This window comes from Typopeltis vanoorti, chromosome 9 (genome assembly GCF_054136105.1).
Source record: "Typopeltis vanoorti isolate ZY-2024b chromosome 9, IOZ_Tvanoo_1.0, whole genome shotgun sequence".
NCBI lineage: Eukaryota > Metazoa > Arthropoda > Arachnida > Uropygi > Thelyphonidae > Typopeltis > Typopeltis vanoorti.
The window spans coordinates 76,277,367-76,302,103 of record NC_143557.1 but is presented as its reverse complement, the minus strand read 5'-3'; the positions used below and the strand labels follow the sequence as shown (position 1 = coordinate 76,302,103).

Genomic DNA, 24,737 nt, shown 5'->3' with positions numbered 1-24,737 from the left:
AGAGTGACGGGGGGAGATCATCCCAAGATGACAGAACTTTGACCTCTAATTTAACTACACGAGATTACGAAATGTAAATAAACAAACAAGGTTAATGTCCTTTTAGCCGTTCAAACAAAACCCATCGTATCAAAACAGGGGGAAAAAAATCACGGATAAAAAAATGTATCTATGTGAAAACATCACCTGGCCTTTAGCCAACTCTTTTGCGCCTCCTATCTCGTACCCTTTCTCCCCACCATCAGCCCCCCCCCCTTACAACAACAACAAAAAAGCAGGAAAAGCAAGACTTACCATTAGGAATATACAGTCCGGAGAGCACATGTTGAAGCAACTTTCTCAAAAAGCCAGGTATCCAGTTAATGAAAAGCAAGCGGTGACAAGACGACAGTCCACAATCTGCATGCAGCGCGCAACGCTTACATTTAGCAACTGAAGCACATTCCGACGCTGATTCCGTAACAAGAGGAGGAGGAGAAGGCCCGCACGCTGGACCGACAGGCGGGCCGCAGCTTGTTAGTAGGTCTGCATACATATGCAAGCACAATCCGAACCATCAGACGAACGGGAGAAAAAGAAGGAAGAGGAAGCAGAGCAGGGGGAAGTGAAGGTGAAGGAGGAGGCCCATGCAGCGCCAGCTTCACTGCTGTAACAATCCAAACGCTCCCCGCCCTGATACATAACGAGTTGTCGTTCAGGCGTTCAACCCCGTATGCTAGCAGTTATGACATGCTGACACCTTTATGGATCAGGAGCTGGCGCTGCCATCTATTGTCTCGTGCAGAGACCACGGCAGCGCATGTCCAATGCATGCAGACTAGCTAGTAAAGAGTCGCCTTGAACATTAGCGGTAGGCGCGCACTTCCCTCCTTCCAGTGGGAAATTCAGATAACTTTGCTCCTTATCTCGTTCACTAGAACCCTATCATGGGCGTCATCTGAGCCACCATAGACCGTTTTATATCCTTCGGATTTGTCACAAAGCAATGACAGTTTTTTTTTTTTTTTTTTAAGTGTACCTGTCTGATTGAATAATCATACGTTTGCATATGCACATCTCTTTAATAAAATATCACCTAAAAACGCTGGTTTTCCGATGCATAATAAAACATGTTCTGAACATATATGCGTTTAATTAACTGTCTCTTATATTCACACCTTTCTGAACGTTTAAATAGCAGGCAAAAGATACATGAAATATTTTAATAATAATCACTGCTTGATTTTTCTAGAGCCGGTGGTGGCGCTACTGTCTGGACTTAACAGATTTCGATCAGATGCCATTATTTGGATCTCTTCTTCACGACTTTTTCGCTGTTTAGCATCTAGTAAAGTTAAGAAATGATAACACACATACACGGTTTGATCCGTACAGTGGATTTGTGATGTCACATCGGAATAAATAAATTGTATTTGGATAGTTCATTTTAATGCTGAGTTTATACATAGTAGACACTCATTTACAAGAGAAAGACAGAGAGAATCAGTTGTATATTATATATATTTTTTTTTTTTCTTGTGCTTTTTTCCTCCCTTTTGTGCGGTTTTGCTATTGCTTGCCTTCTCTCGTTAAGAGAGAAGGCAAGCGACATTAAAATGGGTTGTAAGCTTATAAGATTTATGTAAAATATTTAGGAAAGTTTAAGGTTTAAACGATTACTTTCAATTATGGTTTAATCAATTTGGTCAATATAATTACGTAAAACAATGATTTTTTTTTTAATTTCGTTATTTGAAGTCTCCCGTTATTTCAATCTATAATATACTGTTTCAGCAAAATCTACCATTGCAATAATTATTTCTTTCAAGTTAGTTTACGCCTAATATATGACTTCAATATAATGGTAATGAATCTTTCAACCTGACCGCCGCTTAAATACAAGCATGTTGTACCAGCCTGAAGAAAAGAAGAAAAAAAAAACGATGCGAATGAAAGATTTATTATAAATTAAAACAGATATTTCTAATCACATTCAAGAAGTGTATTTTGCTACCACGGAATCATAATTTTAAAATTAAAAACAATTACATCCACAATGCCGAACGTTACTCAATCCAATGTTGGAATTTGAAACTTGTTGACCAAGAGGGACACACTTTCTGTAAGAATGAGAATTCCGGGGGAGTGGGGGCTAATTAAGCTTCGGTTTGTGTACGCTTTCAGTTAACTATGCAATGTTGCTTAGATTACACAGCATTTGGACAAAAAGTCTCTTTCGAAATAGTTCTATAAATAGCCTTACCAACTGATTAACGAATTTCTTTATTACAAATTCGAATTAATGCTAATTTCTGAATATTTCTTGAAAAGGAGACAGAGCTCAAATCATGGCATATGTAAATATGTATAGAGCTAACCAACTTTGTCACATATCCTTAAATGTTTTTTTTTCTTATTTCCCCCTGCTTGTGACCACTGAGAATTTCACTCCGTCTTTCAACTCTAGAGACAAGCAAAGCCCTCCCCAACAGCCCATTCATGAGTCCAGTCAAAGAAAAAAGGAACGACGATAATCTTCAGACAGTCTGGACTATCCTAGGTTTTGTAGAGGGGAATTTCTTGGCGACTAGTTTGCGAACAGGTGTGAAGAGATGAAAAGAGTCCTTTCACACTACCTCCGAACCAGTAGTTCGGGACAAAGAAGGACTAAAATAGCCCCCTAGAGAGGAAACGACGCTTAAGGATCCTAGAGAGGGCTTTGTCTCAACTTGTGAGCCCCAACAGTGTTAGGGAGTTATTTCTCCCGCGGGACTGTCCCATGCGTACCGATGTGGTCGCTCCGATAATTTGCCACGGCCTAGGGACAAGACTGGGGAGGTGGTTAATGGTCACCTTACACAGACCTGTGAATGACGGCCCCAAACGCACACCGATGCCAGAGGGGGGTGTCTTATGTCCAGGTGTGCGTTCAAGACATTTTCATCCCCACCCCTTTCAATACCCATCAATACACAACGAACCAAGGCACAGTCAGGGGTCGCAGTGAAGGTTATGGTGACCAGGTCGGAGTTAGATGACCCTACGGTGACCTTATGAGTGGTTTTGCCATTTATTCGACGTCCCCGCTTTCCCAGTTGTATTATCACATCGATCAGTTTCCTGTCCTTGGATTTTTTTTCCTTCTCTTTCTCTCAGAAGCAATTCTTTTAGTGATAAACGCAGTTTCCGCTGCTCTTTGAAATGGACCCAAGTCTTTGGCTTCGTATACCTTTCTCCCTTTCCTCTGTGCTTCCTCGCAGGGTATTTCGAGACTTCAAAAGGCCACAAATGTCATGACTTCCACATGTGGAATCGAGATGCATGTCCATCTAAATATAACTGTTTCCTCCCTAGCAGTAGCACAGAATGGTACTTTATCGTCAAAGACAAACCAATACAACTGGAAAAGTGCCAAACCCCCTTCTTTCGTATACAGTTTCAAGCTTCGGTTATATTTGTATGACGCTTTGCAATGGCTGACTGGAGAAGAGCAAGTTGCAAATATCACAATAGTTCAAAACCTCCAGTCGCCTCTTTTTTTTTTTTTCTTCCCCCTCTTCAGCAGTCGGTGACGTCATCAGTTGAAAATCCGAGAAAAAGTTGATACCAATACCATTTAACTTCCGATATTTTGTTACAAACAAACCGCACACATGCTATACTCCAAGAATTGTGAGGGAGGGAAAAAATCGCCTCGAAATTCCAAAATATTAGTTACAGAAAACCCTCCATGTAACGATGACGTAGCTACTCTTATGTCAACTTAAACACGCACGCACATGCGAACGCAAGTCCGCGCACACAAGATAACTTTGCTGCAATGAGGAGCGCATATTGATTTCTGATACAGTTGTACAACTTTGTGTCACTAGGTGGCGTCCTAACATTGGCACAGTATCAGAGTGAATTTGCATGAGGATGTTTTCTGTTTCTGCTACCGGAAGTTCGATATTTTATGGTAATAATAACGTCTCGCTAACATTCTCCCTCTTGGAGCGCCAGGAACAACAACCTCTCTTGTATTGGAATTTAACAATACAGACAACCATTTAAATCCAGACTTCCCAACGTTTTTCTCAAGCAAAACAAACTTATCATTGCAAATTTCCAGATATATAAACATTTTCTATTTACAGCATTTTACAATAGAGGGCGCCAGAGAAACCATGATGATTGTATTGAAAACCATTGTATTGAAGTGACTCTATAGGAAGGCAGCAGTTACAAGAAGAAACGTACCCCTGGACAAAATCCAGGGGTACGTTTACGTATACAGAACTAAAATTATTTAGGAAACACAATCCGTTTCGCGCGTTAAATTTATTGGAAAAAAAAAAGGGGATTCAGTACAGATACCGATTCATCGCTTACAACTTACGCAAAAGAATTCCCAAAATTTCTACGTTTAACAGATGTCAGCAAGCTGAGCAATGCAGTCTCGGTGTCAGGGTCATCAGTTGTGTTATAAGAGAACCGCACAAACCCACTGAAGTCAAGCGTCCTATATAAATGTTTTAATCGTTCCTCTTCCCCGTTCAAAAACATCCCGTCCAGTTGTCAAGGGCCTCCGCTTGCTGATACGACTACGATTGGTCCAGTCGCGCACGACTGGGTCATAGAACGCAGACCAGCATGTCTTGCTCTTAATCTCGGCTAATTCATAAACACAGCTGTGGCAGGCTAGCGATCCTAAGATAAGGCGGGGTGCCGTGGTGTTGACTAGCGTCTCCCACCCTTCCTAGCATGTATGCAATACAGAGGCGTTAGGCCTTGTGTCGAAGACACATACACACACACACACCGTTTCGGGGGACGTTTCGTATGGGGATTTTTTTTTTTTTTTTAAATCTCGGTAAAATTGCTGAACTAGAGAGAGGAGAGATGGCAAACTTAAGTAGCTAACCAGGAGGTCTACACAGAGTCATAGCATGCCAACCTTCTCGTCCCCCACCCCCCTCCCACCTCAACCGGTCAAATCTCCTGAGAGATAAGAACGTTAGAACTTGGGGTGGTTGAGAGAGGCACGACGAATGGGAATTGAGGAAGGGAGGTGGGAATATGCTGGGATATGTCCAGACGTAGACCGCACATCAAGCCGGACAAGTACTGAAAGTTGTGCCTATGGAGAAAGAGAGAGGGTTTGTTTGGATACCTATCTGCAAACGTGATCTATACTCCGGATAGCGGAGCTTAAAGAGCCACTTCAAAACATCTTAGTTGTGTTAGAAGCAATTTTCTCTTCCATATATAGCAAGTGGGAGGAAAAAAGTAAAGAAATTAGAAAGAAGGATCGTAGCTGAAGGCAGAGGAAGATTATCAACGACTGCTTGATAAGTTTTAACTACACCAGTTAAAACGAGGGAGGAAAAGAAAAAAAAATTCACAACGCCCTCTGGTCAAGTGGTATAAGGAAGATGTTTTGTCTTAATATTCCACGCAATTCACACACAATTAGCCTACCATTTACCCAATTTTCTCTACGAAGTCCTCATTTGGAATATTCTTATTTCAATTCGTCTTGCTCATTATTCAAGTTCTCGCCCATTTCTGTTCTTCCTTCATGACGCCCCTTCATTCTTCTTCTTCAAACACGGACCACTCCTCTTGCTTATTCATCGTGTCTTACCCTTCTTCTGTCTTATGAAGATGACTTGCCGAACAGAAAAGTTTATAGTGTGCGCTTCATTACTGCTTATTTGAAATATGATATTGGCTTAGACAAAAGATCATCAAGCAAGAGGGATAAATGTACTTCTATTTGAAATAAAAAAAAAAACAAATACATTCAGAGAACTGTTTACGTATGAATTGTATAAGAGCTACAACGTCTCACTCAGGAAATTGGAGCTAACAATGAGTAATTATTCCACACAGGATGGTTTCCATCCTGCTTAGAATCAAATTTCGAAGCAAACTGAAGGAACACTTATTTCCATTATTTTCTGTGCCAAAACGTACTTTCATCCAACCACCAAAAATACGTAATGTGTTATAAATATCACACCTTAGTAGTTCCATTTCACGCATTAGCTGATAGCCAATGCGGCAGTTTTACATTTTCCAAGTCCCACAAATGACGTGACAATGGCCTGAAGATTGTAACGATGCAAACCAGATGTTCTTTAAGGGGCCATGCTAACTGTTATTAAGCTTAGCATTCCTCCTAATGACTCGGCTTCTAATATCCCCTACAGAAAACGATAATAAATACAACTTTAGGTCAGGCGTTCGCAATCATCTCTTCTCCTCACCCCCCCCCACTCCCTTCCCTCACTTCTGGGTTCTAATAATGTTCGCTGAACACCAGAAAAATTATTGGTAATAAGACAGCATGGGTTCCGACCCCCCTCTCATTTTTTACCCCTACATAACTAGCTTCTCTTTCGGTGAAATTTTTATGTAAACGTAATAAACATTCAAAATCATGAGGCCGTAATTTTAAAAAATGACAACTAAAAAAAAAAAAAAAACGAATAGATCGTTTAATGTGAAAAGCTATTCTAGAAGTAAATAGGAGTTGGAATTCAGCCAATTAGAACTGCTAGGAAAAGAGCAATTAAATCAACCGTTTTTACAAATTCGTGGTATATCATCAAGGGACCTTTCTCTGATGGTAGGTTAGGCAGATGCGGTTACAAGACGGGAGAAAAAAAAAAGTTAATTTGGCATAACATCCCCCAAACAAGTTTCTGTTAGTAACTTCAAAGTGCATCAGTTATTTATTTGCGCTATCAGCAAAGGGATAAAAAAAAAGTAATAACATTTCTTTCTTGGTCACTCTATATACACTCGATATTAAAAAGTAAATGTGGCGTATTAAATGTACAGAATTTTGTACATTCATTTTTTTTTTTTTTTTAGATTATCGACTAACTAATATTTTATCTACGAGTACTTTATTTAGCTGTCGTGTGCGTGTGGATAGACCTCGTAAACAACAAGCATTGGCAAATAGATTGGGAAGAACAATTTTTCACAGTTCAGTTCTTTGTAGACGATGAAACAGGAAAGGCGAAGAAAGAGCCTCCTCCCCCCCCCCTTATGTTTCCTAGTTGTAACTATTTTTGAATGAAAAAGAAGGGGAGAAAACTTGTCAGATTAGAGATGCAGAGACAGTAGTAAATGAGAAGCGTCAGTTCGAAGATGCGAGGTGACTCTGTCAAAGCAGAACGCCTGGAACCGGGCTCGCAGCCAGATGGCCAATGGCCAAAAACAATAGACACTACCCATAAAACGTTAAACAGTTCTGGGCACTTATTACAGACTCCAGTAAAAGACACCTACATAACATTACCACTCTCCCACTACACAAACTTTCTTTTGGATTATTCCCTCCTCAATTTTCCTTCCCCCTACTTGTCCTGGTGACAATGCGGAGGAACTAGAATTCAATCACAACTCATTTTGTTTATTTGCAGACATTATGGTAACCGGTAGCCTAGAGAACAAGCCTTAGAACCCACCATTTATTTAAAATATTAGCGAGTTCTTGGCATTTAAACAATATGGATTGATGATTTTTTTGGACTCATGTTTCGATTTAATGGTTATTTTGCGTGTTAAGAGCATTTTTTAAAAATTTATTCAGCTTAAAAAAAAAGTGACCACTGTTAGAAAATACATGTTGACAAAAAGCACGTTAGGAAACAGGAAAACGGACTTAAAACCTAAAAATATGATATCAAGTGATTGAAAGAGTTCATATGTTAACTTCACAAAGTAAAGATAAACACAGGAAAAAAAAAAACGCGACACTTAGAAATCATGAATTATTTATTAAAGAAGCTAAGCGAAATTTTAAACACCAATAATAATTATTAGTGTTAAACCGTAAACAGGACTCTGAATGCCTTCTAAAAACAGATTCAGCATGTCTCCGAAAAGAATCTGCGATCGTGTAATTTCAGACTTTTGAAATATTCCATCATCACTGGAGCTCACTTCGACTTTACATTTTTTTTCTTTAAAACAAAGCTCCACATACGATATTTTAATCTGAACAATAACTATGCATCCAATATGATTCCTACTGAGGACAATCTGAATTTCTGAAAGGCATTTCCGTAACACCAGGATAACTTGATCAAAAAAATTTCAATGGAATCACCCTGGAAATTCTGGAATCTGTCACGCTTCGAGTAGGGTCAACCTAAGTATCGTTTCCGCCTTGCACGACGCCCGAGGTTTTATCGGCTGGATTCCAACACACCCGCCCACTATCCCCCCCCCCCTCGTACCACTGGGGGGCCTCGTATAGGTTTGTACAAATGTCCTAGTAAGATTTTTTTTTTTTTTAAAAAAGGATGGATCTCTCGGTAGCAGTGATTTCTATGCTTAAATTTTTCGGACTGTGAAGAAATTAAAGATTCAAAATAATCTTTATTTAAAACATCCCCTGAAATAATCAGAAGCGAAGAAAGGTCCCGTTAATTATATTTATTTCTCTCTAACAATGAAAAATAGTGAGCAAATTCTCCATCATCTTGAATTGTCACGTCTTGTAAAGATGTCCCAAGCTAGCTAAACTATGCTTGCCTCTATAGTCAACGACTAATTCAAGCATCCCCATTGAGTGCCGAGAGATGCTGCCAAACTCGTGTTAGCAGCCAGAAAGATGGCCGTAAAAACCGTTCAAATTGCATATCTAATTAAAGAGTGGCCTTCATGCACTTGAAGAATTTCAGTCCACGTTGGTGTTCGACTCTCACCCCGGAATACCACGTTTTGATTGACAGGTGCCTTAGCGTGTCACCGACGCGGTGAGGCAGAAGAAGAAGAAAAAGAAAAGAAAAAAAAAAATGCTAAAAATAGAATCCACCCGGTTTTTGTTCAGTCAACACAATGAATGCAGTCGGTTCGGTTAATTAAAACTGACTTAGGCAGTGTGTAAATGGACGAAACGTTATTAATACACACAATACCTCCAAGATATTAATTATAAAAAAAAAAAGAAGAAAGAGAAAAACTGTTTTCTGTACATACGCTTTGGGCTAACTTTTGACAATCTCATTTGAAAATTCTGTTTATAAATTCAATTGTATAATCAATCAGTAGATTTAACAATTAACTTAACGGACATGTGACCATTATTTCAACGACTATTCTGCAATTTTTTTTTTTTAAATGAAAATATGAATTTGTCGGATAATTGTTGGATGTCAAGTTCCATTCTTATAATGCATGTAAGTAAACAGTAACTGTTTAAGTTATGAATATTGCAGAGGTTAAATTATGGACAGTGATATCGTTGGTGTTTGTGAGCAAGCAAACTTATTAAAATTATCACGTGATTGTTACTCCACTAATAATTATAGTGATGATGAGCAAAATGGTAAAATATAATTGTCAAATAAATAAAAAAAAAAACTACAATTGATAATCAATTATTTCTAGGAAGAACTTTATGATCTCATTGATCCCCAAACTATCCAGTAAAAACTAATCTATAAGCACAATGGCTGTAATGTCGGAATATTAATTATATTTTTTATCCCTCTCCACCACAGTTTTTCTATTCAGAGAGAAACAGGAGGGGAAAAAATCCTCACCACCCTCAGCCAAGGTTAATGGGACGCTCCAGCAAAGAGGCACTCATCCACAGCTTCCCTCTGCCCCCCAACGTACATAGAGAGGGGATGCAATGCTAACGAGCTTGCAGATGTTTTGTCTCCTGTCGACTGCCAAATCAGAGCCAGCTTTCACACATCCTACCCTAAGCACGGTAGTGTCCTACTGTCTGAGGGTCGCTCGTCCTCTGCCTGTAATTGTACTATCGCCCTAATATTATATGCTGCTTCCTCTTTTAGTCAGAGCACAGTTAGTAGCGTTAATTTTCTTTCTCACTCACTCTTTCGTTCGCTCTCTCTCTCTCTCTCTCTCTTACTCACTCACTCTCTGCCTCGTTAAGAGAAAGCTTTTTTTTTTCCCTCCCTACCTCCACCCTTTTTTTTCCCTTTATTTTTACATCGCGACACTCAGAAGCTAAGGAGAGACGCGTGGCAGCATAACCAACCAACTTCGGAAGGACAATTTACGTTCAGTGCTCTCTCTCTCATATTCACTCACTCGGAGAACTTTGCATTTTGGTAAGTACTGCCACCTAGCGATGAAATTCTCAGTTGGAAAAGAAGGATGTCGCCGAGTGTCAATACTAGATTTATCTATAAATAAATAGGAGCATTTGCTATGGGGGAAGGGAGATTCAACCAAATAAAAGCAGGAAGAGATGTTGAATAAAATTATTCAGCAATTACCACTAATTAGGTATAAATACCAAATAGTATACGGAAGAGATAAGTATTATATATTATTTAATAATAAAAAGTATTTAACAAGCTAACAAATTCTAAAAAAAAAAAAAAAAAAATGCTAAAATAAACAGGAAGTTTAACGCCGATGCTCTAATTCGCCAACATTTTGGCGTTAACAGACCTCGGCACGTGGACGATTCGCTCATCACTGAGCATGCGTCAAAGATAGAAATGACTTGACTTAAATATATGGAACTGAAACGCATAAAATATATTTTATTCAAAAATTTTAACAGAATATTTACGCGTAAAAAATGCCATTGGAGAGAAATTAAGCCAGAGCACGTGCAAATGCGTGGGCTTTTTGAAAAGTTAATCTACGAAACGTACAAGTTTAACTAGGGGGTAGGGTAAGGGCTGGCTTTTCTTTTTTTTTTTTTCATAAAGGGGGGGGGGGTTGCCTAAAATTTATACATCCTGTAAAATAACAAGTTCCTCGTAGGTGAAGCTAAAAATGTCATTTATCTACCCCCCCCCCCCTCCCCACAGTCCTTTCAAAAGAAGAGAGGGGGAGGAGACAAGGAGTTTAAGGTTAAGGGAGTAAATGAAAAGACTGAATCTCAACATCTGGTATTCCGCTCGGGTCATGAGTACTATAACCTTGTTACATGTGATAGAGTTATAGCGCTTTTAAGGGCATGCAAAGCACGTGGTCATACCTTTTCATTGTAGAAAGAAGTAATGTCTCCTGACAGCACGTAGGATTTTTCTATCCATCCCTCTTTTCTCTTCCCCTCCCCCCCTTTGCGTTTATATGTTGGAGACCGCGTTACTACACGATTTTATGGGCCAAGTTCATATTTACTGCCAGACCACAACCTTTTGCAAACGTCATGTCTAGCACCGGAAGTACGGTATGCATCCCGCGTGGCTGTTCAGCGGAGGCCGTGGAAGTAAATGGTGGCACATTTCGTACAACACGTTAATTGAGAGAAGGAAAAAGATTTCGCAAAAGGGAAAAAAAAAAGAAAGATAAAAGCGCAAAAATTGAGCACAAGATTATTAGCTTGAATTTGAAATGCTCACTTCATACATCTTCAAGAATATGACGATAAAAAAAAAACAATAATAAACTGCAAACTACCGAATTCAAATGTGTTCATTGGAAAATGGCTGGGTAGTGATGGTGTATGGGATATTGTTTATCAGCCTGTTTTTGTTCCCATGTTTTTTTTTTTTGGGGGGGGGGGAGTGGCAGCGATGAAAGAATGCCAGACTTTATCGTATTCCCTGAGTCAAATAAATTGTAACGTGGGAAGCCCAATCGCGCAGGTAACTTCAAGCATCCGAAAATCATTTTTTTTCTTCCCCCCCCCCTCGTTCTCTCTCTCTCTCTTCACAGAAATCACCTATATGAACGCTACTAAGCGCGCACTCTTATTTCCACCCTACTCACTACACAAAAAGAGAAATCCATTTTAACGACTTTGTTATCTGCCTATTGGGTCTCATAATGACATCGTTAATGATCACAGAAACAAAACGAACTACGAACGGCAATTTTTGAAATGCCATCGCTCGGTAAACGATGCCGTATTAATTTACCCTCGGAATTTACGATTATTTCCACTGTGTACGAGAGTAGCTGTGGTTATAGTCGAATCTCCAGAACTTCTGACTGCGGTCGCGTCTATTGATATCCCCCTATCCACCCACACACACACTCTGAAAGTCCAATCAATCAGTCAACACAAGTCTATCGAACAAGTATATTCGCTCTTTCCTAACATCTTTCTCTTATTAATTCTAAACTGCTAAAGATAAATAAGAGGTGAGGGAAAAACAAAATTGGGAAGCATAAAAAAAAAAAATTCAAGAAAGAAAAAAAAGAAACATGTTTAAGGAAGCCAAAGGAATCATTCGGACCAAATACAAATTTTAAATAAGGAACGATGGAAGAAGAAAAAAAATGATAGAGTAAGCAAAAGAATTGCAGGCAGGAGAATGTATGGTGAACAGACGAAGATAAGTGGACGAGAAAGATATAATATACATCCATTTATAAAGAAGTAAATCGTGTTCAAGTATTTAGGGAATCACAAGAGAAATATTAGTACCAGTAACAGAATTAAAGTCAGAAAAGTTAAGGAAATGAGAAAAGCAGTGTATCCTGTTTTAGAACATCAGATAATAAGAATTACTGCTTTTCTTGTTGTTTTTGAGAAATCTGAACTCATCTGAAGTAAACGAAAAAGATGTAGAAATAACATTTACTAGAATCCCAAGAAACAGAAATGAATATGCAACTGCTTTTTCGAATGAACTGAACATGACCTGGAGCATCCCTGCGTCAGTCCTTCTTTCTTACTGAATTTATTCGCAAAGAGAAATCGTAATGGATGAAGTGAAAGTAAGACAAATCAACAGAGATAATAGAACTTAAGATATGTCGCTATTATTATAGTGACAGGTTTTTGGGAGATGCAGTCAAATTTAAAAATACTGATAATGAACGAATATCAATTGAACGGGGGGGGGGGGGGCGGGGAATATAAGCAAAGGGCGGCTGAAGTTAATTATTCACTTGATGAAAAAAAAGACAGCTTCTGGATAGTTTCATATATCATGAAACAGATTCAAAAGGGACGACGAAGAAATAAAAGGAATTAACTTGTCCACATCAGTATTTTGAGCTTTGAAAAAACTTTTCAAACGCAAAAAAGAGACATCAATATCATGCTGGCTATGAAATGTTTTATATGACTCACTTGTATAAATGGATGAGAAGCTTGGACATTGTCCAAAGAAATGGAAAAAAATTGTGGAAATGTGGTTTTCAAAAACGAGGATCTTAAAGAAAGTATAGAGAGAAGAAAAGAGTTTCCATTCCAATTAAATGAGGCAAATTTAAATATGCTAGTCACATGATTACAAGAAACTGGGGTGATAGCGAAGAGATAAAGAGGAAGGCCAAAGAAGAAAACGTGGATGTAAGTTATCAAACAGAAGACTTCCAGGAACAAGTAGGATGACAAAGCAAACTTTCAAAATCGTAAATAATTAACGGACGAAACGAAAATATTTCATTCTCGATAATGAGAACAAAATGTCAGTACACGGTGATGACTTTAGTTTAATCATCGTCCACCTTTTTTTCCTTTATGACCCGTTGGAATTGCTAACGTTCATTATTAAAACACGACATTTGTATGCACATACACGTTGTGTGTGTGTGTGGGGGGGGAATGAAGGGAGGAGCAGAACCACATAATCCACCTGATTGCGAATCTACATGATAAAGCACCTGCTTGTCTGTTTTTCGAACAATCGGTCACCGAAAGCAACTCGATATGCCATGAGGTCGAAATACGGTTTTCATAATCCCCCCCACCCTCCTTCATCCCAAGAAGAAAAAGAAAAAACTTTTTCGAGTCTATTCTCTTAATTCATTCCTTAGAATCAGATGACAGCGTGCAATATCCGGTGCAGTTACGGACAGAAAAAAAAAAATAAGGAAAGAAAAGTAAAAAAAAAAAGACAGAGACAGAGAGAAAAAACGCGCGCGCAGATGCTCCTCCAATGCAGGACCTCCCTGAGGGCGCTGCATACTGGCAGGCGTGAAGTGCACGAGCCCTTCGGAGCTCCCAGCCGTACACGGAACTCGGGAATGATCTCCCGATAGCGAAGCAGGTAATGCACAGCAGGAGAGATAGAGCTTGGTGAGCACACACACCAACACTATATAGTCGTCTGGTTTGGTTCCTTACCTGCTGAGCGTAGAGTATCTGAAGATCTGTTAAGATTTCGCTGGCTGACAAACCGCAAAGAAACATCGTTCTTAGTGCAAGCCGTGAAGTTAACAACCCATCTTGACGGCTGACTGGATAAAAGTTTCACGTGTTGCTCTTAAGAATTTCTAAGATTTGGAGATTATTCTTAGAGAGGCCACAATACAATGCGTAGCTGCAGTGATATCTTTAGTAGGAGGCTAAGAACACACACACCTAAAATGTTTACTTTTTATTGCTGATTTGTCTAATAGAAGCCATTGATAATGAAAAAGATGCGTGTTATTTTTTCTATTCCAGTTTCGCAAACTTTTTAAGTATTCTAGTATTTCTATGGTCACGTAATTTCAGGTTCGAAAGAATGACGGACTGTCCATCGGGGTAGAATATCGATTTTATAATTATACTGCAGAGGATTTCTGTAGTTCTAAATTCGTCTAAAAATGATATATAACCTTTTTTAATGACTGCTTTAAATCTAAGTAGATCCTAAATTTTATTACTTTTAATTTGATATTCAAAAAATATAGGAAATAAATTTAAATAATCAATGAACAAAAATTCCGAGTAAAATCGCACAACATTCATGTTTAACATCTTTTTTATCCACGTTTTCTCCAATAGCTACAACATAAAATGACTCGTACAAAATTCGGTAACAGATTTTAAGACATGTTTACGTATCTTAAATTTTAATTGATAAACAGAATTAATGAAAAGATTACGCAATTTTATGTAGGACTCACTGTTCGAATAGAAGCTATCGTAAACATTTTTTTTTTCTATTCTGCTTATTTTCGTACGTTTGCTATATTCCGTATATTTTTCGTTATTTTCTGTTATGATTTCCATTGTTTACCTTGCGTGTTGTGGAATATTTATTTCCGAAAGTGATTTTCTTAAGAGGAAAAAGGAAAAAAAAGAAAAAAAAATAGCACAACAAAATCTTAGTTCCTTTCTGTGCCGAAGAACTACGTTCTAAGTTCATAAAGAGTCGCAACTAGTCGTAGTTAAGACTACAGATCCTTTTGTCTTCAAGAATTATCTCATCTATTCTTATCTTCTCTCAGTTCCGCTGGGCTCACAATTGCGTTGTTAAGAGCGAGATATGCAGAATGATAAGGAGACACCAGAATTTTCTCAAGAGTTTCACGCATAGTTGGAAAACTACTCGCTATTCCCCCTTCTGCCCCCCCCCCGTATGCGGTATTCAGTTCGGCTTGGTTATTATAATTATGTGGTTTGTTTAGCAGTCCCTCATGGCAGTTATATTTGTCGCCAAACAATTGCCATAAAGAGTTCAAGATAAGGTAAAGGAATGCGGCTTTCCAAGGGAGGCCACTTAAAAAGCTATTCGCCGTTCACTTGGTTCGTTTCCCGATAATTTGCATCGCATATTATAAAGTGCTCGTAATATTTTTAAATATCGATAGTTTTTGTTGTAGTGGTGGTCGTTTTCTATCTCCCCAACCCCATCACTGTAGATCTTGTGGGAAAAGTATTCTTCAGACAATAAAAATATTTTTGTCGGCGAAATCTCCACAATGACTAACCTCTGAAGACAACAAAAATTTAACTCGAACAATATTACTGTTCGTAGGCAATCACCTGTCCTAAAAATGGGCATTGACATCGAAAGACTTTTTTTTCTTCTTAATTAAAATTCATCTTACATGTACGGTCCAGTGAACAACTGCTGTTTGCCGAAAATTAAGGCTTGCCAAAAAGCGGAATGTCATCGTGATGACAAAATACGCTGCCGGCAGCAAAGTGAATCCGATTGTTTAGGATTATGGCTATAACCACGAGGGAATTCTTTAGTATATGTCAACTGGTTGTTTTCAGAAAATTTATCTGTTCTGCAGGTTAAAAAAGAAAAAAAAAACTTTCACCAACTTCTTGATAATGTAAATGAGAACGTTCCTCGCTTTCTTTGATGCGATTCGAACCCATGTCACTAAAGAACCTCGAACGGGCAGCGACAGATATTATTATGAAAGGAAATATAATGAATATTTGGTTTCTTTAACGAACGAAATACGCAAGTCAAGTTGCGCTTCGAGACTTCTAGTTTCGAAAGTAATCGACAGCCTATCTTCGTGGGCTGTCAGTTACGTTCGGCACGAGTTGCCTTAGTATTGCATCTGTTTAACGAATTCGCAACTAAAAGAAAAATATACGAACTCTGGGATTCGTGGATTTTAAAGACTGCGACACCCAAGTACCTCAGATTGAAGTTAATGAGCGGATTAAGTCTGTTTACTCTTAAAAATAACAACCAGCTTGGTTGGTCGACTGGATGCTTGCCTTTAGATGGTAGTTGACGTTAATTGCTTATTATTATTATTAATAAAATATTGTTAATTAAGAAGAGTGGCGCGAGATTACCACTCTTCTTACTGGACGCCTGAAGTGGCTTGAAAAAGTTAGAGATGTGTTTTGGTCTCTGGAGCATTGTATTAGGGACCGTCTCAAAAAAAAAAAAAAAAAGTGCTATAGATTTACATTTCGTGGGGTAATACTGACATAAAATGCAATTCATTTATAACGCGAGTACAAGTTATGTCCAGCAATATTTGCATTTCAATCGTGTCCAGTGGACAATGTTCTGAATAATCCTGTTGTAGGCTAATGATATGGGCAGTCGCTTACAAACACATACACGTATCCTTCCATACCTCTTCAATATTAAACAGAAAATTTCTCCTTATTGACTTCGGCCTTTATGACGCACTGCCCCTGAACTCTGTAAAAATTTCACTTTTAAACTTTCTAGCACCTGATGTGAGAAATCGCTGAATATTAAATGAATATGAGAGGGAAGGGAACATAGTTATACCATCTCTTTCAATGATCCCTTCTTCAGCAGATCCTGAACAAAAACACAGTAATTACGAAGGGCTGGTTGCTATCGGAACCCTTCCTTGGGAAATTGGAGGTCACTGTTGAACGTGTTTGGCAAGCTCCTCACTTTACAGGAAGAGAGCCACAACATATTACAAACTTCAACTGGAGGAGAGAAGGGGGAGAAGGTCATTCTCCTTATAACGACCCCCCCCTCTTTCTTTTTGGTTGTTTGGGCACAAGGTATACTCAAAAGGTTATCCGCTGGTAATTGCACTGAGAACAAGTATCGCACAGGATCCCCCAAAGATCATACACGTTCTAGTAGCAGTACGTCATTAAATTTTTACTTATTGAATTCTTTCGGACAAACTGCTATGCTGTACGAGATGTCAATCTTTCAATAAGTAAAAACTTTTAAAGAATTTTTAACGATGTGTGAGAGAGAGGAATATGACGGGGTATCACTGTTCCCATCGCGAACTTTACTAGCTTAAGTTGTTCAGATCGTTATGTCGCTAAATTCTCTGATACTGTAGATTTTTTTCTCTCATATAAACTGCAGAGTTTAAACTAGTTTATAGAATGAAATTACATAGTGTCTAGTTTATCGGATGACTATGCAGTTTTGAGAGGTAGGTTATAAAAGATCGACTGCACTATCTTTTAATTTTTTCAAAATGTGTAACTTTTTTTCCTCCTAAAAATTATAAGAATAACTTGGTTCAAAAGAGAAATTTATGGGGATGTTTTTTATTTATTTATTTTTTAATAATTCGTTAAAATAAACCATGAGCAGAAAAATTTGCACATTTCCCTTGCTGAGTATGTTATAACTGCATTCATCCATGATAGAGGGGAAAACAGCTAAAAACTAAAATGGCACGCACTGGCCTAGAGTTTAACCTCCCCCAACGCAGTCTCTTGCGCTGTTTTCCTCCCTCCCTCTTTTCCCTCCGCTGTTCTGTGCACAGGTGTGACAACACATGTGTGGTCTGGACTTCCCGTCGACTCGTCTTTCAAAAGGGTAGCTACACAAAACTGTAAAGCAGAATAGGTGTCTTTTAGCACTGCTTGACTTTTCTGCCAAAGTAGTCGTAAGATAATGAAATCTTAACAGGCACTACCTCCACTCCTCCCCCTTTGCTTGATAGAAAACAAAAGGGACAAAACAGAAAAATGCCTACCTGTCTCTTTAAATAAAGCTCTTTGATGCTCATAGTTTCTGGGTAAAAAAAAAAAAAAAAAAATTAAAAAGAAAAAACAACAAACAAAAGGTTATACGAAGACCAGTTGGGATGTCATCTCACATCATGTTCATTTTCATTATAGCATTAACTTTTTTTTTTCTTTTTTCTTGGATGACTAGATCAAATTATTAGCGTGCTTAAACAACACGATCTTAAAATGATCTGAAGCACAAATCAGAGGAGATTGGAACAGAAATTGGCACTGCGCTGATAATAACAAAGTGACATGTATTCTAGTCACACCTAGACAAACCCCGCAGCGCCACATATCTAATTTAAGTCGAGTATAATTTTAAAAAGGTTTAGCATAATTTTACGTACTTTTAAATTTATAATAAAAATTATAAACTTATGGTGAACGCTGAAGTTGTTGTCTATTTCGTTTTTCTTTCCATCCAATTAAAAAAGAATGGGACGCAACTCCAACGCAAAACGTTTGGAAAGTAGTTGCGCGGATCTTAACACTGAGATACAAAATGCTGAAAGTATGGTTACCATGGAAACATACCTCGCATCCGTCTGTCAACAAAGGAAGTTTATTATTTTATTTTTAAATAGAGAGAGAGACGTAATAAACGAAAAAAAAATTAATGATTGTCATCGAACACATGTCTAAGTATAAATTTATATTTGTAGATAAGAAAAACACTGCCGCTGGATGCTAAAAAGATAAATACAGCTTTGGTCACAATATAAGCAATCCATCTTTCCTCTTTTTTGTCCTGTCGCAACTTGATATCCTGAAAAATCTGCTATTAAACTTGAATGATCATTAAAAACTTAGTGGAGTAAATTTTGAACTATTTTACATCGATCCCAACCAACAGCTGAGGATTACTGCCACAAGTGAACCATTACAGGACTTTCGTTTCTGGCTTAAAGTGATTTAACTTAAAAAACAACGTATACTTTCCAAGTAATGCCTTACCACTGGCATTACAATTATCCCCCAAATTTCTGCAATATAGTGTAGCTAACAAAACAAGAATCAATAATAAACGGTTGTCCCTGGCGATTTATTTCGCTATGCTCGTGTACTTTGTTTACTTCTTAGATTATGAATTCTTCTATTACGCAATTTTACAATAGCTATTTGGAAATAAAAAGATCATTAACAATCAAATATCTCGAAAAATCACCTTTGACAGCGAACAAAGAAAAAGAATTGACGAAGTGGGAATTGCTCATTTGTTTAATAAGCTCAATATGTCACAAAATGTTACGATGTCTGGTTAATAATCGCTCGTTTGCAATGTCAGCAAAAATTAATAAAAAAAAAAAGGTTTCTGCGAAGCACGTCTTCAACAAATATCGTGGGTACAGAAGCTTAAGTACTACGCAAATCACTTCACGCACGAATTCTTGATTTAATATAAAAGTTAAGTAGTCGTTAAATACTAAATAAGACAAGAAATTGGCCATTATTGCATAATTTGTGTTAAGGCAACGTAAAATTTCGCGTAAAAAAAAAAATGTGATAAAACTGAATGATATGTTAAACCTTGGTAGAATCGAGTATACACGGTTCAGATCTTTCTACTAAAAGTAACAAAAGAAAGGTGTTTTGTACAACTATTTACCGAGTATGTGAAGATCAATAATTCTCTAGACAATTAAAAAAAAAAACCGACGTTGAATATATTATATCGGAAATAAAATCACATGTTTCTGGATACCAATGAACTGGCTAGAAGTAAAGAATGTGGAGCATATGGGCATGGAAATGTTTCTCATACTTGTCCATTCTGACGATTCGGAAATTCCTTAGCGTGATCGTAAATATTTAAGGACAATGCGACCTAACACCGACACATATCTGGCATTAAGCCAATTCGAAAAACAGCAACATCTAGTGACATTATCAGGAAAAGACGATTGTTATTACAATCCACGGTAAAACATAGTTCTTCCTCCTCCCAGACCGCCCCCTTCCCCGTTTCGGCCACGCGCTGCCTCCCCCCCCCGCTCCTTCCCCGTAATCTACAAATGAACATCCCAAAAAGCAAACCCTGCTCACGCGAGGTAAGCACGCACCCTGAGATGTATTGCAAATCCCCTCTGCTAATTGCGAATGTGTTGCAGCAGGTGTGGGCATTAAGCAAAGGGAGAGAGATGGAAGTGATGGGGATGGGGGTTGGAAGAACACTTTGTCTTTTCATGTTCTAGTGTATGTCAAGTCCGTGTGGGATCACTAGGAACAGATGGATAATCCCCCCCCCCCTTTCTCCACCCCAAATCTCCATTACTGTATCCTCACTAGACCTTCAATAAGGGTTCCGGAATAATTAGTGTATCAGCACTCAGTAAACATTTTAGAAGTTTCGAGTGCTCTACTCTAATCTTCTTCAGATGCGTATAAAAATTCCTGACGCATCAAATGCTACTAGAGAATTCTGCAGCTACTTTTAATCTATATCCGAAACAGTATTTGCGTAGGAGGAAAATAATATTTTAAACTGCGATGTTTTCTAACCCCTCCAAGAGCATAACTATAGTAAGTATGCATCTGTTCTTTTTAACAAAAATGATCCAGCATTTTGTCAGCCACCCTTTTGAAATTCCACCCCTTTTTTTCCCTAACATTTACAACAGCAGTCATTTTTGGAACTTTTAAATACCATGTTGTAGAGGGTGTTGAACTCATATGAATGCCACCATTTTCAGGTGAAGGGGGAAAGAGGCTGGTACGCACGAAACAAACCTGTTAACAACACATATTATGTAAGTAGAATTAAGGTACTGTGATTGAAGGTGAAAGCTTAAAGACTAATTACAGTAATTATGAGAGGACGAGGTAGAATTAAAATGAATAGCTGGAGTAGGGACAGGTGGTGGCGATGAAAAATTAGGTGAGAAGTGAGAGACGGTGTGGAAGAGAGAAAAAAAAAAAAAAAAAAAGAGAGAGAGAGACACTACGCCTCACAGCTAAGAAAAGGTAGTTAACGAAGGAATGCGCGTGTAACAAAGTGTTGCAAGTCGTTCAAAAGGAAGAAACTTCGTAATCACTGTCTAATGAGATGGTCGCAATTTTGCATAAAAAGTAGAAAATCTTAATGAACTAAGCGTTGGCACTTAGTAGAATTAAATACGCAAAGCACTCCAAGAAACAGACAACTCGAGTATTTACAGAATTATTATAAATCATATCCTTATGCTCTTTTCAGATCCAACTATGGCTGGTCAGGGAAAGCAATACAGAAAGAGGCACAAAACGCTAGGAGGGAGAGAATTAATAACCGCGTACTAAAAATTCGTTAAGATAAGTATTTTCCTAATAAAACCAACTTGCGTCATACATAAACATCCAGACAATCAGCAACTCTTGCACACCCTCCTCCTCCTCTTCCCCCCTCCCCAACCCTCCTGGGTTTCATCAACAACCGTTCAGTGTCCACCACACAGATAGAAAGTTCCATATTTCATTTAGGCTACCACTTTCCATATTCTGGCACTCATCGTAGTCTCTTCCGGTGGCCATTCCTCTCTTCCCCCCTTTCCCAATCCCCACAAGAAGCTTCGTTTTGATGCCGCTGTCGTCCCGCATATCATCTAAGCCTCCGCCGAAGGTCCATAGCGAGCTCGAGCTCTAAGCCCAACAAAGGGAGTTTCAGAGCCTTGATAACGGAGGTCATTAATTCTGTGCATTACACAGAATGGACAATGAAGATATCACGCGCGCGGACAGTGGCCACCGAACTCTTCCTTCTCGGCCGCCATCCATTATGGTGATAGAGACTCCCCCTTGCTAATGGCCAACAGTGAGATACGGGGGACCGTATCAGGCCAGCCCAAGTGGAATTCCAATCAGAACGGCTACACAGTGGAACAGTGGCTGCAACATATGACAGACTACGGAGTCTTACGTCGTTCAGTCATCTGTAAGCTCTTGCCGTCTTCCTCCGTAATGATGTGCGAACACACAAGAGCTTGCCACTATACACCTACTGCTTATATTATGACTTGGATTGTTAGGCAAAGACGATAGACAGAATAGATAAAATAAAGTTTTTCTGTCCCCTGTAGAAAAGTTGAGTATCCAAAACAGAAAAGAAACAGTAACAAAATAAACTGAATGAATTAGTTTACATACATACCGGATGCATTACTTTGTTAATCATATCTCATTACAATCATGAATTTACAAACGAGTTGAATCGATGGTCAAAAGATATAAAATCACGTCCATTATTTACTTTCTTCATGTATATATATATATAAAAACTGCACTGAAATACTTGCATAAAAGGAAAAGTTAGTCCTAGTTGTAGCTCTAAACAGCTGTGGGTCTAATGAATACCAAACAAATGCTTTGTAGAAAAGAACAAAGCTAATAATAATGGTGAGTACACGCTGGTTTTTTTTTTTTTTTTGTGTGTGTGTGTGTGTGTGTGTTCGAGACATGAATTAATTGTACTACGCTTCAATATAAATCCGTGCAAAAATTCACATGGAAAGAAGATACAAGTTTATGTTGTTATTTTATCGATATCTTCCCACTGGGTTCAGGACACAAGAGTATACAGTGCATTTGAAATAGAAGTGATCATTAAATTTTGAGCAGAATAAAACTGAATATGATATTGAAAAGAAAGTTTTAAAAGGGAGGCATGTATTGAAGTTCTTTGAGGAAAATGAGAACAGGGGGGGGGGCTGATTATGAAGAGCTCAGGAGACAGCTTGAGGGTGTAACATGGAATGAGGAGTTAGCTGGAAAAGCAATCAGTGCAGCTTGGGGGATTTTCAAAAACTATCTAGTAGATGCAATGTCTAAATATATTCCAAGGGTGAGAAGGTTAAATATGTGGACATAAAGAGGAAATTCTGGAAAAGAAGAATATATCGAAAGCCTCCTAGTAATTCAACATACAAACTCGAATACAGAGGAAGATCTAAGAAAGCAAAGCATTCTATGAAAGTAGCTAAACAAAAGTTATAGGAAGACTTTAGTAAGACCAATAATGCTCAAATATGGAGCCATCAAAGTTTTATACTGCATAGTTCAGAAGGCCTGGACCGGAGTCCAGATGACTGGAGTAGATCATTCACAGTGCTCATCTATAAAAAGGGAAATAAAACTAATGTGAGAATTACAGAGGTATTTCCCTACTGAGTGTTCCTGGCAAGATCTATGCAAGTATACTTGAGAAACGGTTGAGAAGAATTGTGGAAGGAAAGCTTTGCCCTTAATCCAGCTCGAAAAACAAGCTGGATTAAGGCCAAATAGAGGTTTGTCAGGATCAGATTTTCACTTTAAGACAAGTAGTTGAGAAATCAGAAAGAAAAGAAAAAGATAAGAATTTGTATTTTAAGTTCTGTATATTTGGAAAGGCATATGACAAAGTGGCAAGAGAAAAGCTGTTCCAAAAAATACAGTTATATAGAATATAGAATAAATGGGACATTATATCGAGAAATGCATCATCTATATTTGAACTGCAAGTCAGCAGTTAGGATGCTAAATCAGATGTAGCAAGAATGCACACCACACCATCTCCACTGCTACTCATCTATATGGATCATATTATGAAAGAAGGTGCCATTCAACATGATATCAAAACTGGAGATGTTAATCCCAACTCTTTATTTTATGCAGATGGCGTTATACTCCTAAACCAAATGGAACAACAGCTTTAATAAATTCGGTATGAAAATCAGAAATAAAAAGACCAAGACTACAAAAATAAGCAGGAAACCTGAAAGCATCAACTGCATTGTGAATGGAGAACCTATAGTACAAGTAAAACATTTCGGCTATTTAGGCACAGTTTTTAGTGAAGATGAAAAATTACGCAGAAATGTACAACAGAATTAGTAAAGCTTGTTTGATAGAAAGTCAACTAATAAATTGACAAGGAATAAGAAATCAGCCAAAACACTAGCTGTATACAAGATAGTATTCAAACTAATTTAAATTATGGATCTCAGAGTTCTGAGGGGAAAAAATAGAAAAATGAACAAAATGTTATAATCATATTAAAAATGAAGATATCAGGAAGAAACTTGACAATTGTTAGCATTCAAGAATGTGCGAGAAGAGCTAATCTAAGGCAGGATGATCCAGAGGAAGACCAAGATCTAGGTGGATTGATTCAGTGAGAAGTACTTCAGAAGACCGCAATGCGAGATTTGACAACATTGGGGTCCTCATAGATTAACTTGGAGGAAAACTGTCGATAGAAAGTTAGTAATGATGTTAGTTTTTTCACGTAGTACTATCACAGTATCCTGTAATAGCCCTTGAGACTACGAATCAGGAATTTGATGATGATACCGTGACTATAAGAACCGAGTTTAAAAAGTTCAAATTTGGCTGAGAAGAAAGTTATATCGCACCTGTACAGAGTAATGAGTAGCTTCGACACCTTTTGGTTGGAAAAGGGCGAGTCTGAATTCATTTAAGACATCATTTCTAAACCTTTTGTCAATTGGAAGTCTCATGTGGAGATAGAAGGATATTTTTCCTGTTATGAAACTGGCCAAAGAACAAATGCGCCAAGATTAACCACACTATTCATAGCTTAAGTTGAGTTTATGAGAGAGAGCCAATTACTTCGTTGTGATAAGCACTTCGGGATAACAGATTCATGGGAAAATAGAAACAAAGTACATTAAAAGCTTAGAAATAT

At 38.1% G+C, this 24,737-nt stretch overlaps 1 protein-coding gene across 3 annotated transcripts in view; it reads right to left on the bottom strand.

Annotated features, from left to right (window-relative positions):
- Positions 1-24,737, bottom strand: part of LOC150103168 (zinc finger homeobox protein 3-like) — a 127,048-nt gene that overhangs the window by 62,271 nt on the left and 40,040 nt on the right. Inside the window, exon 1 of one of the 3 annotated variants that reach the window (XM_090397490.1) lies at positions 295-654. The exons of the other annotated variants lie outside the window; for them this stretch is intronic. The gene's annotated coding sequence lies outside the window, so the exon portion shown is untranslated. Of the gene's footprint in view, positions 1-294; positions 655-24,737 lie in introns of those variants that run through there. 3 annotated transcript variants of the gene reach the window in all.